Source organism: Arachis ipaensis, chromosome B9 (assembly GCF_059453495.1).
Source record: "Arachis ipaensis isolate K30076 ecotype BB chromosome B9, ASM5945349v1, whole genome shotgun sequence".
Taxonomy (NCBI): domain Eukaryota; kingdom Viridiplantae; phylum Streptophyta; class Magnoliopsida; order Fabales; family Fabaceae; genus Arachis; species Arachis ipaensis.
In genome coordinates, this window is record NC_142444.1 from 66,913,978 (window position 1) to 66,928,347 (window position 14,370).

The 14,370-nt window shown below is 41.1% G+C and overlaps 1 non-coding gene across 1 annotated transcript; it reads right to left on the bottom strand.

Annotated features, from left to right (window-relative positions):
• Nucleotides 1-201: 201 nt before the first annotated feature.
• LOC148544940 (small nucleolar RNA R71) lies at nucleotides 202-305 on the bottom strand. Its single transcript, XR_015900550.1, has one exon. It is a non-coding gene; the product is annotated as a small nucleolar RNA R71 (small nucleolar RNA).
• Between the last annotated feature and the right edge of the window lie 14,065 nt (nucleotides 306-14,370).

The following is a 14,370-nucleotide window of genomic DNA, read 5'->3' on the forward strand; positions in this document are numbered from 1 at the left end:
TTAGCTAAATTCTTGCAAATCTGTGACACTGTTAAGACCAATGGGGTTAATCCTGAGGTCTACAGACTTATGCTTTTCCCCTTTACTGTAAGAGACAGAGCTAGGACATGGTTGGACTCACAACCTAAAAATAGCCTGAACTCTTGGAAAAAGTTGGTCAATGCTTTCTTGGCCACATTCTTTCCACCTCAAAAGTTGAGCAAGCTTAGAGTGGAAGTCCAAACCTTCAGACAGAAGGAAGATGAATCCCTCTATGAAGCATGGGAAAGATACAAGCATTTGATCAGAAGGTGTCCTTCTGACATGTTTTTAGAATGGAGCATCATATGTATATTCAATGATGGTTTGTCTGAATTGTCTAAGATGTCATTAGACCACTCTACTGGAGGATCTCTTCATCTGAAGAAGACGCCTGCAGAAGCCTAGGAACTCATTGAAATGGTTGCAAATAACCAGTTCATGTACACTTCTAAAAGGAATCCTGTGAATAATGGGACAACTCAGAAGAAAGGAGTTCTTGAGATTGATACTTTGAATGCAATATTGGCTCAAAACAAAATATTGACTCAGCAAGTCAATATGATTTCTCAGAGTCTGTCTGGAATACAAGTTGCATCAGGTAGTACTATGGAAGCTTCCTCTAAAGAAGAAGCTTATGATCCTGAGAATCCTGGAATGGAAAAAGTGAATTACATGGGAGATTCCTATGGAAACACTTACAATCCTTCATGGAGAAACAGGTTTGGCAATAGCAATCCTTTTCCATCATCTTCTCAGTAACAGACAGAGAATTCTAAGCAGAGCCACTCTGACTTAGCAACTGTAGTCTCTGATCTATCTAAGACCACTCTCAGCTTCATGACTGAAGCAAGGTCCTCCATTAGAAATTTGGAGGCACAAGTGGGTCAGCTGAGTAAGAAAGTTACTGAACTCCCTCCCAATACTTTCCAAGCAATACAGAAGAGAATCCAAAAAGAGAGTGCAAGGCCATAAACATGTCCTACATGGCCGAACCTGTAGAGGAGGGAAAGGCAGTGATTTCCAGTGAGGAAGACATCAATGGACGTCCACTGTTCTCCAAGGAGTTCCCTAACGAGGAACCAAATGAATCTGAGGCTCATATAGAGACCATAGAGATTCCACTAAACTTACTGTTGCCATTCATGAGCTCTGATGAGTATTCTTCCTCTGAAGAGGATGAAGATATTATTGAAGAGCAAGTTGCTCAATATCTAGGAGCAATCATGAAGCTGAATGCCAAGTTATTTGGTAATAAGACTTGGGAGGATGAACCCCCATTGCTCATCAATGATCTAAATGATCTGGTTCAATTGAAATTACCTCAGAAGAAACAGGATCCTGGAAGGTTCTTAATACCTTGTACCATAGGCACCATGACCTTTGAGAAGGCTCTGTGTGACCTGGGGTGAGGGATAAACCTCATACCCCTCTCTGTAATGGAGAAACTAGGGATCTTTGAGGTGCAAGCTGTAAGAATCTCACTAGAGATGGCAGACAATTCAAGGAAACAGGCTTATGGACTTGTAGAGGATGTCTTGGTGAAGGTTGAAGGCCTGTACATCCCTACTGATTTCATAATCCTAGACAAGGGGAAGGATGAGGATGAATCCATCATCTTAGGAAGACCCTTCCTAGCCACAGCAAGAGCTGTGATTGATGTGGACAGAGAAGAGCTAGTCCTTCAATTGAATGAGGACTACCTTGTGTTTAAGGCTCAAGGATCTTCTTTTATAACCATGGAGAGGAAGCATGAAAAGCTTCTCTCAATACAGAGTCAAACAGAGCCCCCACACTCAACTTCTAAGTTTAGTGTTGAGAGGCCATCATTAAGCTCCAAATCTTTGTGAAGCTCTCTAATAGCTCACTGTCAAGCTATTGACATTAAAGAAGCGCTTGTTGGGAGGCAACCCAATGTTATTTAATTATATTTATTTGTTTTCCTTTGTTATTTTATATTTTCTTTAGGTTGATGATCATGTGAAGTCACAAAAACAACTGAAAAATAAAAAACAGAATGAAAAACAATATCAAAAATAGCACACCCTGGAGGACAAGCTTACTGGCGTTTAAACGCCAGTAAGGATAGCAGAATGGACGTTTAACGTCCAGCCTGGCAGCATTCTGGGCGTTAAACGCCAGAATGGGCAGCACTCTGGGTGTTTAATGCCAGAAAGAACTGTCTGGCATCTGGCTGGCGTTTAACGCCAGAAATGGGCAGCAGACTGGCGTTTAACAGCAGGAAAGGTAGCAGAACTGGCGTTAAATGCCAGATTTGGCACCCAATGGGCGTTTAAACGCCAGAATGGTTCGGGGACTCTAATTCCTTGACACCTCAGGATCTGTGGACCTCACAGGATCCCCACCTACCCCACCTCTTCTTCTCTCCTCTTCACACCTTTGCATAACACTCTTCCTCACAACCTCTTCACCACTCACATCCATCCTTCTAAGTTTGGTGTGGGAAAAGCTAAGCTTTTTGTTTTTCCATAACTATTAATGGCACCTAAGGCCGGAGAAACCTCTAGAAAGAAGAAAAAGGGAAGGCAATTGCTTCCACCTTCGAGTCATGAGAGATGGAGAGATTCATCTCAAAGGTCCATCAAGACCACTTCTATGAAGTTGTGGCCAAGAAAAAGGTGATCCCCGAGGTCCCCTTCAAGCTCAAAAAGAGTGAATATCCGGAGATCCGACATGAAGTTCGAAGAAGAGGTTGGGAAATCCTCACCAACCCCATTCAACAAGTCGGGATCTTAATGGTTCAAGAGTTCTATGCCAATGCATGGATCACTAAGAACCATGACCAAAGCGTGAACCCGAACCCAAAGTATTGGCTCACAATGGTTCGGGGGAAATACTTGGATTTTAGCCCGAAAAATGTGAGGTTAGCATTCAACTTGCCAATGATGCAACGAGATCCTCACCCTTTCACTAGAAGGGTCAACTTTGATCAAAGGTTGGACCAAGTCCTTAGGGACATTTGTGTGGAAGGAACTCAATGGAAGAGAGACTCAAAAGGCAAGTCGGTTCAACTAAGAAGGCTTGACCTCAAACCAGTGGCTAGGGAATGGTTGGAGTTTATCCAACGCTCTATAATTCCTACTAGCAACCGGCCTGAAGTCACAATAGACCGGGCTATTATGATCTATAGTATCATGGATGGAGAGGAAGTAGAAGTTCATGAGATCATATCCCTAGAACTCTACAAGGTGGCGGACAAGTCTTCCACTTTGGCAAGGTTAGCCTTCCCTCATCTCATTTGTCACCTATGCAATTCAGCCGGAATTGCCATAGAGGGAGTTATCCTCATTGAAGAGGACAAGCCCATCACTAAGAAAAGGATGGAGCAAACAGGAGAGCCCACTCATGGACCTCAACAAGAGCATGAGGAAATTCCTCATCATGAAATCCCTGAGATGCCTCAAGGGATGCACTTTCCTCCACAAAACTATTGGGAGCAAATCAACACCTCCTTAGGAGAATTGAGTTCTAATATGGGACAACTAAGGATGGATCACCAAGAGCATTCAATCCTCCTCCATGAAATTAGAGAGGACCAAAGAGCCATGAGGGAGGAGCAACAAAGGCAAGGAAGAGACATAGAGGAGCTCAAGCACTTCATAAAATCTTCAAGAGGAAGAATTAGCCGCCATCACTAAGGTGGACCTGTTCTTTAATTTCCTTATTCTTATTTTCCTGTTTTTCAAAATATATGCTTTTTGTTTTGTCTATGTTTGTATCTTTATTACATGATTGACATTCTGGATTCTCTATCGGTAAAGAATTTTTCTAAAAAATATAATCGCGTTGTAAGTATAGTTTCTAAACGACAAAGAATCCTTTCGTACAAAAGTTTTGGTTGTCACTTAAGCAAACCCAATAAAATTTATAACCGAAGTATTTAAACCTCGGGTCGTCTTCTCAAGGAATTTCAGGGAAGTATGATTTATTATTGGTTATGGAAAACAATATTTTTTGGTTTTTGAAAGGTTGAACAGGGAAAATAAATTGCAAGAAATTAAATTAATAATTATAAAAACTCTTGGCAAATAATTATGAAAACTGGACGTCCTACCCTAGTTATCCTTATCAATTATGATGAGAATTGGATTTTGCTCCCACCTGATTAACCTCGAACTATGAAGGTAAGTTAAGTGGATAAATCAATTTGATTCCTAAAGTCCTAGTCAAGTCCTAAGGAAAGACTAGAGTTATAGGAATTCGAATCAATCAGCAGAGATAACAATTATCAATCACAATGAGTTTGATAACTCAAGAGTCTCCAATTAATCAATTAAAGCCAAGAATACACAAAGCTAAATAAAAATCATAAACCTAAAATACCTCAAATTGTATTAAACAGAAAACTAATCTAAACATAAAGAGTTCATAAACCACATTGAGAAAATAAATAAAAGAAACATTGAACCTGTAATTGAAGAAGATGAAATTATAATCCTAAGAAAAATCCTAATCTAAATCCTAAGAGAGAGGAGAGAGCCCCTCTCCCTAGAAACTACATCTAAACCTAAAATTGTATATTATGAAAAGCTTATTGAGTCTCTGCATGTATCCTGACTTTAATCTGGGTTTCTGGGCTGAAAACTGGGTCAAAACGCGGCCCGAAATCACCCCCAGCGTTTTCTGAGATTTCTGCAGATCGCGTATGTCACGTGTACACGTCGGTCACGCGCACGCGTCACTGGTCGTTTCGGCGTGTCATGCGTTCATGTCAAGCACGCGCTCGCGTTGCTTTGCAGAATTCCAATCCACGCGTACGCGTCAGGCACGCGCACGCATTACTGCAATTTCTCCATTTCGCACGGTCGCGTGAGCCATGCGTCCGCGTCGCTTCTCGCTGGTCATCTCCTTAGTTTTTTGTGTTCCTTCCATTTTTGCGAGCTTCCTCTCCATTCTCTAAGCCATTCCTGCCCTATGAAGCCAGAAACACTTAACACACGGATCACGGCATCGAATGGTATAAAGGAGAACTAAAATATACAATTAAAAGACTTCTAGGAAGCATGTTTTCAATCATAGCATAAAACTAGGAAGGAATTGTAAATTCATGCAAATCATATGAATAAGTGAGTGAAGAGTTGATAAAAACTACTCAAATCAGCACAAGATAAACCATAAAATAATGGTTTATCAATGATCATTAGTGTCTAGTGTCTATGTCCTAAAGCTATGAATGTCGTATGAATCCTTCACCTTTCTTAAATGAAAAATGTTTTTAATTGCAAAAGAACAAGAAGTGCATGGTTTCGAATTCTATCTTGAAATTAGTTTAATTATTTTGATGTGGTGGCAATACTTTTTATTTTCTGAATGAATGCTTGAACAGTGCATATTTTTGAATTTTTTGTTTATGAATATTAAAATTGTTGGCTCTTGAAAGAATGATGAAAAAGGAGAAATGTCATTTGATAATGTGAAAAATCATATAATTGATTCTTTAAGCAAGAAAAAGCAATGAAAAGCTTGCAGAAAAAAATACGAAAAAAAGAGAAAAATGGCGAAAAAAATAAAGAAAGAAAGAAAAAGAAAAAGCAAGCAGAAAAAGCCAATAGTCCTTTAAACCAAAAGGCAAGGGTAAAAAGGATCCAAGGCTTTGAGCATCAATGGATAGGAGGGCCCAAGGAATAAAATCCTGGCCTAAGCGGCTAAACCAAGTTGTCCCTAACCATGTGCTTGTGGCGTGAAGATGTCAAGTGAATAGCTTGAGACTGAGCGGTTAAAGTCATGGTCCAAAGCAAAAAGAGTGTGCTTAAGAGCTCTGGGCACCTCTAACTGGGGACTCTAGCAAAGCTGAGTCACAATCTGAAAAGGTTCACCCAGTTATGTGTCTGTGGCATTTATGTATCCGGTGGTAATACTGGAAAACAAAATGCTTAGGGTCACGGCCAAGACTCATAAAGTAACTGTGTTCAAGAATCAACATACTGAAATAGGAGAATCAATAACACTATCTAAATTCTGACTTCCTATAGATGCCAATCATTCTGAACTTCAAAGGATAAAGTGAGATGCCAAAACTGTTCAGAAGCAAAAAGGCTACAAGTCCCGCTCATCTAATTGAAGCTAATCTTCATTGATAAGTTTGGAATTCATTGTATATTCTCTTCTTTTTATCCTATTTTGTTTTTAGTTGATTGCGGACAAGCAATAATTTAAGTTTGGTGTTGTGATGAGCGGATAATTATACCCTTTTTGGCATTGTTTTTACATAGTTTTTAGTATGTTTTAATTACTTTTTATTATATTTTTATTAGTTTTTATTCAAAAATCATATTTCTGGACTTTACTATGAGTTTGTGTGTTTTTCTGTGATTTCAGGTATTTTCTGGCTGAAATTGAGGGACCTGAGCAAAAATCTGATACAGAGGCTGAAAATGGACTGCAGATGCTGTTGGATTCTGACCCTGCTGCATTCGAAAAGGATTTTCTGGAGCTACTGAAGCCCAATTTGTGCACTCTCAATTTTGTTGGAAAGTAGATATCCTTGGCTTTCCAGCAATATATAATAGTCCATGCTTTGCCTGAGATTTGATGGCCCAAACTGGCATTCAAAGTCAGCCTAAAACATCTTGGCGTAAAATGCCCAAACTGGCACCAGAATTGGAGTTAAACGCCCAAACTAGCACCAAAGCTGGCGTTTAACTCCAGGAAAAGCCTAAGAAGAAAAAGCTTCAATGCTCAGCACAAGCACACACCAAGTGGGCCCCGGAAGTGGATTTCTGTACTATCTGCACTTAGTTACTCATTTTCTGTAAACCTAGATTACTAGTTTAGTATAAAAACTACTTTTAGTGATTTATTTAGGATTCTTTTGACCATATTTTGGAACGGATGTAATCATAGACTATCATTTGGGAGGCTGGCCTCACGGCCATGCTTAGACCTTTTTCACTTATGTATTTTCTACGGTGGAGTTTCTACACCCCATAGATTAAGGTGTGGAGCTCTACTATTCTTCATGAATTAATGCAATTACTACTGTTTTTCCTTCAATTCATGCCTACTTCTTCTCCAAGATATACTCTTGTTCTTAATTCAGTTAAGTCAGAATGAAGGGGTGACCCATGACAATTACCCAATCTTCGTTACTCACTTAGCCAAGATCGTGTGCCTGACAACCACAAAGCGATCTACATGATGTTCAACGTAGCCATTGGACGACAGCTGGAGTAAAATCTCTTGGATATCTAATACACGGACCGAGTCCGTGAGATTAGTATCTTCGTGGTATAGGCTAGAACCATTGGCAGCATTCCTGAGATCCAGAAAGTCTAAACCTTGTCTCTGGTATTCCGAGTAGGATCTGGGAAGGGATGACTGTGACGAGCTTCAAACTTGCGAATGTTGGGTGCAGTGACAGTGTGCAAAAGGACAATGGTCCTATTCCGATGCTAGCGGGAACCGACAGATGATTAGCAGTGCAGTGACAGCGCATATGGATCTGTTTTCATCCGAGAGGATCATACAGCTTGCCATGGAAGGAGGTAACGCATGGTTGGAAGAAGGCAGTAGGAAAGCAGAAGTTCAGAAGCAACAAAGCATCTTCAGACGCTTATCTGAAATTCCCACCAATGAATTACATAAGTATCAATATTTTATTTTCTGTTTTATATATATATTTTAATTATTAAAACATTATAACCATTTGAATCCGCCTAACTGAGATTTACAAGGATGGCCATAGCTTGCTTCAAGCCGACAATCTCCGTGGGATCGATCCTTACTCACGTAAGGTATTACTTGGACGACCCAGTGCACTTGCTGGTCAGTTACGCGGAGTTGTGAAGAAGTGTTGAGATCATGATTCCGTGTACCAGCATTTCATCAAACACATAGTGGGCATAAACATAAATTATGGTAAAATTGGGAAATTGATGAAAGCTGTGAGCCATAAATAATCAAAATCAATAAAAGCAACTCAAACAAACATAAAATAAGCATCAAACATCAAATTCATTAACAAGAACTCAAAATTGCAAACTATGCATATATTGATAAAGGAAAGTGAAATGCAAGAAAGTGTAGAACAAGTAGTGTAGATAAAAGAGAAATTAAAGAGATACTTACAATGAAATTGCTATAATCCAAAATCAAACTTGAAGTATAAAATACTACAAACCCTAATTAAACCCTAAGAGAGCTGATAAACCCCGATTTTGTGGTTTATCTTGTGCTTATTATGGGGGATTTTATCAATATTTCTCACACTTATTCGCAAGAAATGCATGGTTTTGTGTTCACTTCCCAATATTGCTCCATAATGGAAAACATGCTTATTTTGCCTTAAAATTGCCATATTTTAATCCTCTTCTATTGCCATTCGATGCCGTGATGTATTTGTTGAGTAATTTCAGGAATTATAGGGTAGGAATGACTTAGAAGAGAGGAAGAAAGCATGTACAAAAAGGGAGGAACATGAAGAATTGAGATCTTGGAAAAAGTAGCATCGGCGCGCCTGCGCACTCCACGCGCACGCGTGGATAAGGTTGGCTGGAAGCGGCACGCAAGGATGGACGCATCTGCGCGGATCAGAAGATTCCTATCAACGCGCACGCGCACTTGGCGTGCACGCGTGGATCGCAAAAGCAATTGGCGCGCATGCACGCATGGCGCACCCGTGTGGGAAACTGCACGTGACCTCATTAAAGGAAATTGTGCCTGGCGATTTCTGAGGCTTATGAGGCCCAATTTCAAGCTGTTTCTGCATGGAAAAGACCCAAGGATGCTAGGGGGAAAGGGGGGATTGATAAACCCATATTTCATGAGTTCTTTTGTGCTTAATTAGAGTGATTTATTCAACTCTTCACCTACTTATTCACATTAATTGCATGGTTTTACTTTCTCTTCCTTATTATGTCATATTGTGAAAAACATGTTTCCTAAGCTTTAAAAATTAATTATTTTAATTACCTTTATTTCCATTCGATGCCGTGATTAGTGTGTTGAGTAGTTTCAGATTTTCTAAGGCAGAATGACATAAAGGATGGAAAAGGAAACATACAAAAATGGAAGGAGAAAGCAAAACGGAGCTTTGAAGGAAACTGGTATTCACGCGATCGCATGGATGACGTGATCGCGTGCCAAGCACGAATCAGCAGCGACGCGGTCGCACGACTGACGCGACCGCGCGCCTTAAGCAGAACGCATATGACGTGGTCGCATGACTGACGCGACCGCGTAGCAAGGAAAAGCTCCAGATGATGCGACCGCGTGACCCACGCGGACGCGTGACAGAGGCCACGTATCAGAATTTACAGAATACGCCCCCAGTGATTTCTGAAGCCCTTTTTGGCCCAGATCCAAGTACAGAAAGCATAGATTAGAGGTTATAAAGTGGAGGAATGCATCCATTCAAAGAGAGCTCGCATAATTTTAGTTTTCAATGATTTAGATTTAGTTGAGAGGGAGATCTTCTCCCCTCTCTCTTAGGATTTAGGATTTCTTCTTGTTTTAAGACTGACTCTCAATCCAGGTTTTATATTTCTTTGTTTTAAACTTCCCCTTCACTTTATTTATTTATTTCAGTATCTGAGTTGGCTATTTACCTTTATAATTGGATCTATGAATTTCTTCCATGTTGGAGACTGTTATTTGAATTAATGATAATTGAGGTATTTTCAGTTTATGACTGTTCTCTTTGATTTAAGTTACCATTGCTTCCCATCTAAGGATATTTTTATTATTCTATCAATTTTACTTTTTCCCCTTTTGGTTCTGGTTAAGAATTCAGTAACTCAACAGTTATTAATCTCAATATAATTGATAATCGTTATCTTGCTAATTGAGTTGAACTTAAGTAATCCCAACCTTTTCTTAGGAAATAAATAGGATTCAAAGGTCAATTTAATTAGTCCGTTGACTTTCCTTTACCCTAGTAAAGGTTGACCAAGTGGAGTTTAGATTCAACTTTCATTCTAGTAGAGAGATAACTACGTTGGACCTCCAACTTCTCTTACCTTGCCAAAAGTCTGCTTTACAGTATTTATTTATTTTAATTGCCATTTGCTTTACTTGGCATTTAAATTACTTGCTTTTCATCGTCTAAACCCCGATTACAACCTTTATAACCAATAATAAGAACATACTTCCTCGCAGTTCCTTGAGAAGACGACCCGAGGTTTGAATACTCGGTTAACAATTTTTAAGGGGTTTGTTACTTGTGACACCCAAAACGTTTGTACGAAGGGATTTTTGTCGGTTTAGAGACTATATCTACAACGCAACTGTTTCTATGAATCTCTTTACTGGTAAAAATCCTAACGTCAAAATGGCGCCGTTGCCGGGGAGCTGCTAACGTGTGCCTTATTATTGGTTATTGTAAATATTTTTCTTTTGTTTGTTTATTTATTTTTGTTTTTCCCTTTTATCTTTATTTGCTACTATGAACTCTCACCCCTCTCGCTTTGAGGTTGGTTCTAATATTGTTAAAGGAAATAGAAGTTACAGCAGGAATGTGCATCAAGGTCAGACCAATCAAGGATGGATGGAACCAAGAGGATCTAATCAACCCTTTTGGCAGCAACACCCTCCGAGATATCCTGGACAAAGACCATTCTACCGTGCATACCCAGCTGAAAGACATGGTGGACAACCTTGTAACTACCAACAAGCCCCACCCCGTGCATATGAACCATCCTTTCAACATAACCTCGAACCACCACACTCACAAGCTTCTCTTCACCATTCGCCATCATATGATCCTTCCTTACCCCAATACCAATCCAATCGTTCCCAATCATCACCACTTTCCTTTGTATCATGTCCAAGTCCGGCAAACCGCGAAGCAGAGGATCACCTAAAAGAAACAGTAATTAAATTTCAAACAACCATTCAACAACTGGAGCAAGCACTAATTCAATGGGCCACTAGGCGCTCGAATATACAAGGATCAACCACAGCTCCATGTGGACAGCCCGATGAAGAGCGTAGCATGAAAGAAATACTAGAGACTCCAGTGGACAAGACAGAGAATGAATTCGTACTAGAACAAGTGGAAGAAGCTGTCATTGTTCAAGAAGAAGAGTTGGTTGAAGATCTAGGAGATGCTGAACTTCCTTGGGAATCCAGAATTGAGGAAAACTCCGTCCAAGATGCTACAGTTGATGCTAAGGAGGATACCGTACAATCTCCAAGGCAAGTCATTTACGAAGAATCAGACGGAATAATCCAAGAAGCAAATTTCCTTGATGATGATAGTCACAAGTCTAGTTCTCCTAGTGATGAACTTGCGTCCGCAAGTGAATTCTCTGAGATCGAAGAATTTTCCCCAAGTGAATATGAAGATGATGCGGAGGTAGATTTCTCTCAGCCTCCAATCTATGACTCAAGTGATGAGGAAGACATAGAAGACTTTGACCAGGATACAGATACAATTGAAGATCTTTGCAAGGAAGTGGAAGAATTTGCAGAAAAGCACAAGGAAACGGAACTTGCAGAACCACCAAAAACACCTATCCCAAGGCCATTACCACCTAATACAAGCTTCAAGTGGGTACAATCCTTAACTTATAATTTTACTTATTCACTTGAATATGGTTTGCTTGAAATAGATGGCCAACTTAGAGCTCTCTGCGGCTTTAAGAGTAAGAGGGAATTGGCTCGTACTCAGAGCTGGTGCACCAGGTTCAATAAGGTTCCACGCTTCACCTCGAAGTACACGGATTGGTATCATGCTCAATTGCATAGATCACGGAGAATGTTTGGTCACCACAGTGAGATTCTACTTTTTAACCCGCCCGAATGGAAACTTACAAATCAAAACGGAGGCGGATCTAAAAATCACAGCTTGGGATCATGGATTATATTCTGACATTCGTCATCCCGGGAGGCTGAATATCTGTTTGAAGCCACTCAGAAGCTTTACATGCCTAGTTTGGGACCCCGGAGGCTATTGGCATTCCAAGCACTGGTGGAAATTTTTGGACGAATTTAAACATAAGCCACCATAACAGGATACTCTTCCAATGTCCAACTTAAGGACTTTAACTAAAAGTGCTAGGTGGGAGACAACCCACCATGGTATGGTCGCTTCTTTCTCAATCTATTTCTTGTTTATTATTTTCAATTTACCCTTTTTTTTATTTTAACATTAACCTGGAATCATGCATAGCATTCATGTTAATCACTGCATCCTGCAATTTTCAGTTTAAAAAAAAAAAAGGTTGCACGACGCGACCGCATGCCCCATGCGATCGCGTCATATCGCGAAAAACACCACCCATGCGACCGCGTGACCCACGCAGCCGCGTGATATATATATCGGCGTAAGGATCCAACGAACAGAAAGTTAGGCTGGAATCGTGTGGCTCTTGTGCGTTTCGCACAAATTGGCCCACGCGATCGCATGCCCCATGCGATCGCGTCACTTACCCAATACCAATCCCACGCGACCGCGTGAGCGACGCGATCGCGTTGCATGGATTGCATATCACCCCAAAAGGAGACAGAGAGTTGCGCTGAAACGGCGCTGGAGTCGTGCGTTTAGCACGAATTCCAGCGACGCGATCGCGTCACCCCTCTTTTCCCCCCTCTCATGCGATCGCGCGACCCACACGATCGCGTCTCCCCTATTTTCACCCCAACCACGCGATCGCGTGCCCCACGCGATCGCGTGGATTCGAAAATATAACCCTCCAGCCCCGCGAACCCTATTAGTCGCGTAGCCCCCCTTCACCCCCAACCCTCTTCTCCTTCTCTATTCTTCTTCCCCCAGCCACCGCCGGCCAGCCACCACACCACCACCCCGACGCCACCGCCGCCCAGACGCCGCCGCCGTACCACCCCCTCCCCTTCTCTCTTCTTCCTTCTTCCTCTCTCCTCCCCTCTCCACCACAGCCACCTCCGCGAGCACCGCCCAGCCACTGCCGGCCATCCAGCCGCGCCCCCTTCTCCGCCACCCACCCCCTTCAGCCAGCAACAACCACCGCCCTCCCTTCCCCTACCCTCTTCCTCTCTCACTAACCCTAATACCTCCCTCCACCATTGCCCCCTCAGCCGCCACCGCGACGCCGTGCACCACCACCGCGCCGGACACTGCCGCAGCCACCTTCTTCCCTGTTCCACCCCTTCCGCTTACCAGGTTCCGCAACACGCAACCCTTTTTATCCGTCCGTCACTTTTCTGTATTTTTTATTCCGTTTATGTTCATGATTAGGATAGCTAGCCTTGCATGTTGTAGTGGATTTTTAGGTTGTTAGGTAGCTTAGGCTGTGGTTAGTGGATCTAGGTCTGTTTACTTGCACTGTTCTTACTTCTGTTTTATCCTATGTGCAAATCTGTTGCTGCTATAATCATGATTCATATGCTGCTTTCTTGTATGTTGCTGCTGTTTACATTGAGTTTTTATGTTTATTTTATATCTCTGTACATGCAGCTTGATTTCTTTTAATTCATATGAACTGATATGATTGCTGTTTATTTTCCGGGACAATCCAACTTTAGCCGGAATGCTGCCCAAATTTTTTTTGAAAGTTGTTTTCATTCTTGTTTTGGTTTGGCAACTCTGTTTTACTCTGCTTCCCCCAAACCATTTCATGAATGCTAGGGTCACTTTCTTATCCTCTTTGATTTCCTGGTTCATAACCTGCATTTGTGATTCACTGATTCCAATTTCTGATTTCTTTATTTCTATTCGAATCAGCATCACCTTGTTTTCTTTATTCGATTATGAGTACTTCTATTCTTACCTGTGAATCCTTGTTATATGGAAATTTTTTTTCTATTCCACTTACTTTCCTAACTCACTAATTTTAATTTACTAATTTCTTTTTACCATACTAACCCTCCTGATCTCTTTTCTGATCACTTTCACTTCCTCTAACTTTCTCACTATGGCATATTGATATTTTTTCTTTCCATTTAACATTAATTCAATCACATTTCAATTACTCATTTTCCTTATTCTATTTCTCCCTTACCGCTTTGAGTTTCTTTTGTTTAATTTGCCTTTTTGCTTTCCTATTTTATCCATTTCCTAGTTTTCTGTTTTTCAGGATGTCTGCCTCACAAAGGAAAGGCAAAGGCAAGGCTACTGGCAAGCACAAGAGAGGAGATTCCTCCGAATCTATCATTGCTCTAATGCACGATTCCTCATGGCGGGAGAAGAACTTCACATAGCAGGAAAAAGCTGACCAGCTGCTCCCTTCGACTGATCCTATAAAATTTGCAAACTGGTACTGTGAGCTGAAGTAGCCGACTTTTGCAAACTCCAGAAATCTATACTTGGAATGTACCTTGAAGATTCCAGAAGCCCTCCAGCAATACACCACTGAGCAAATCAAGCAAAGGGGCTGGTTCTTTCTGGAGAGACCACTGACAGAGGTCAATGCATCT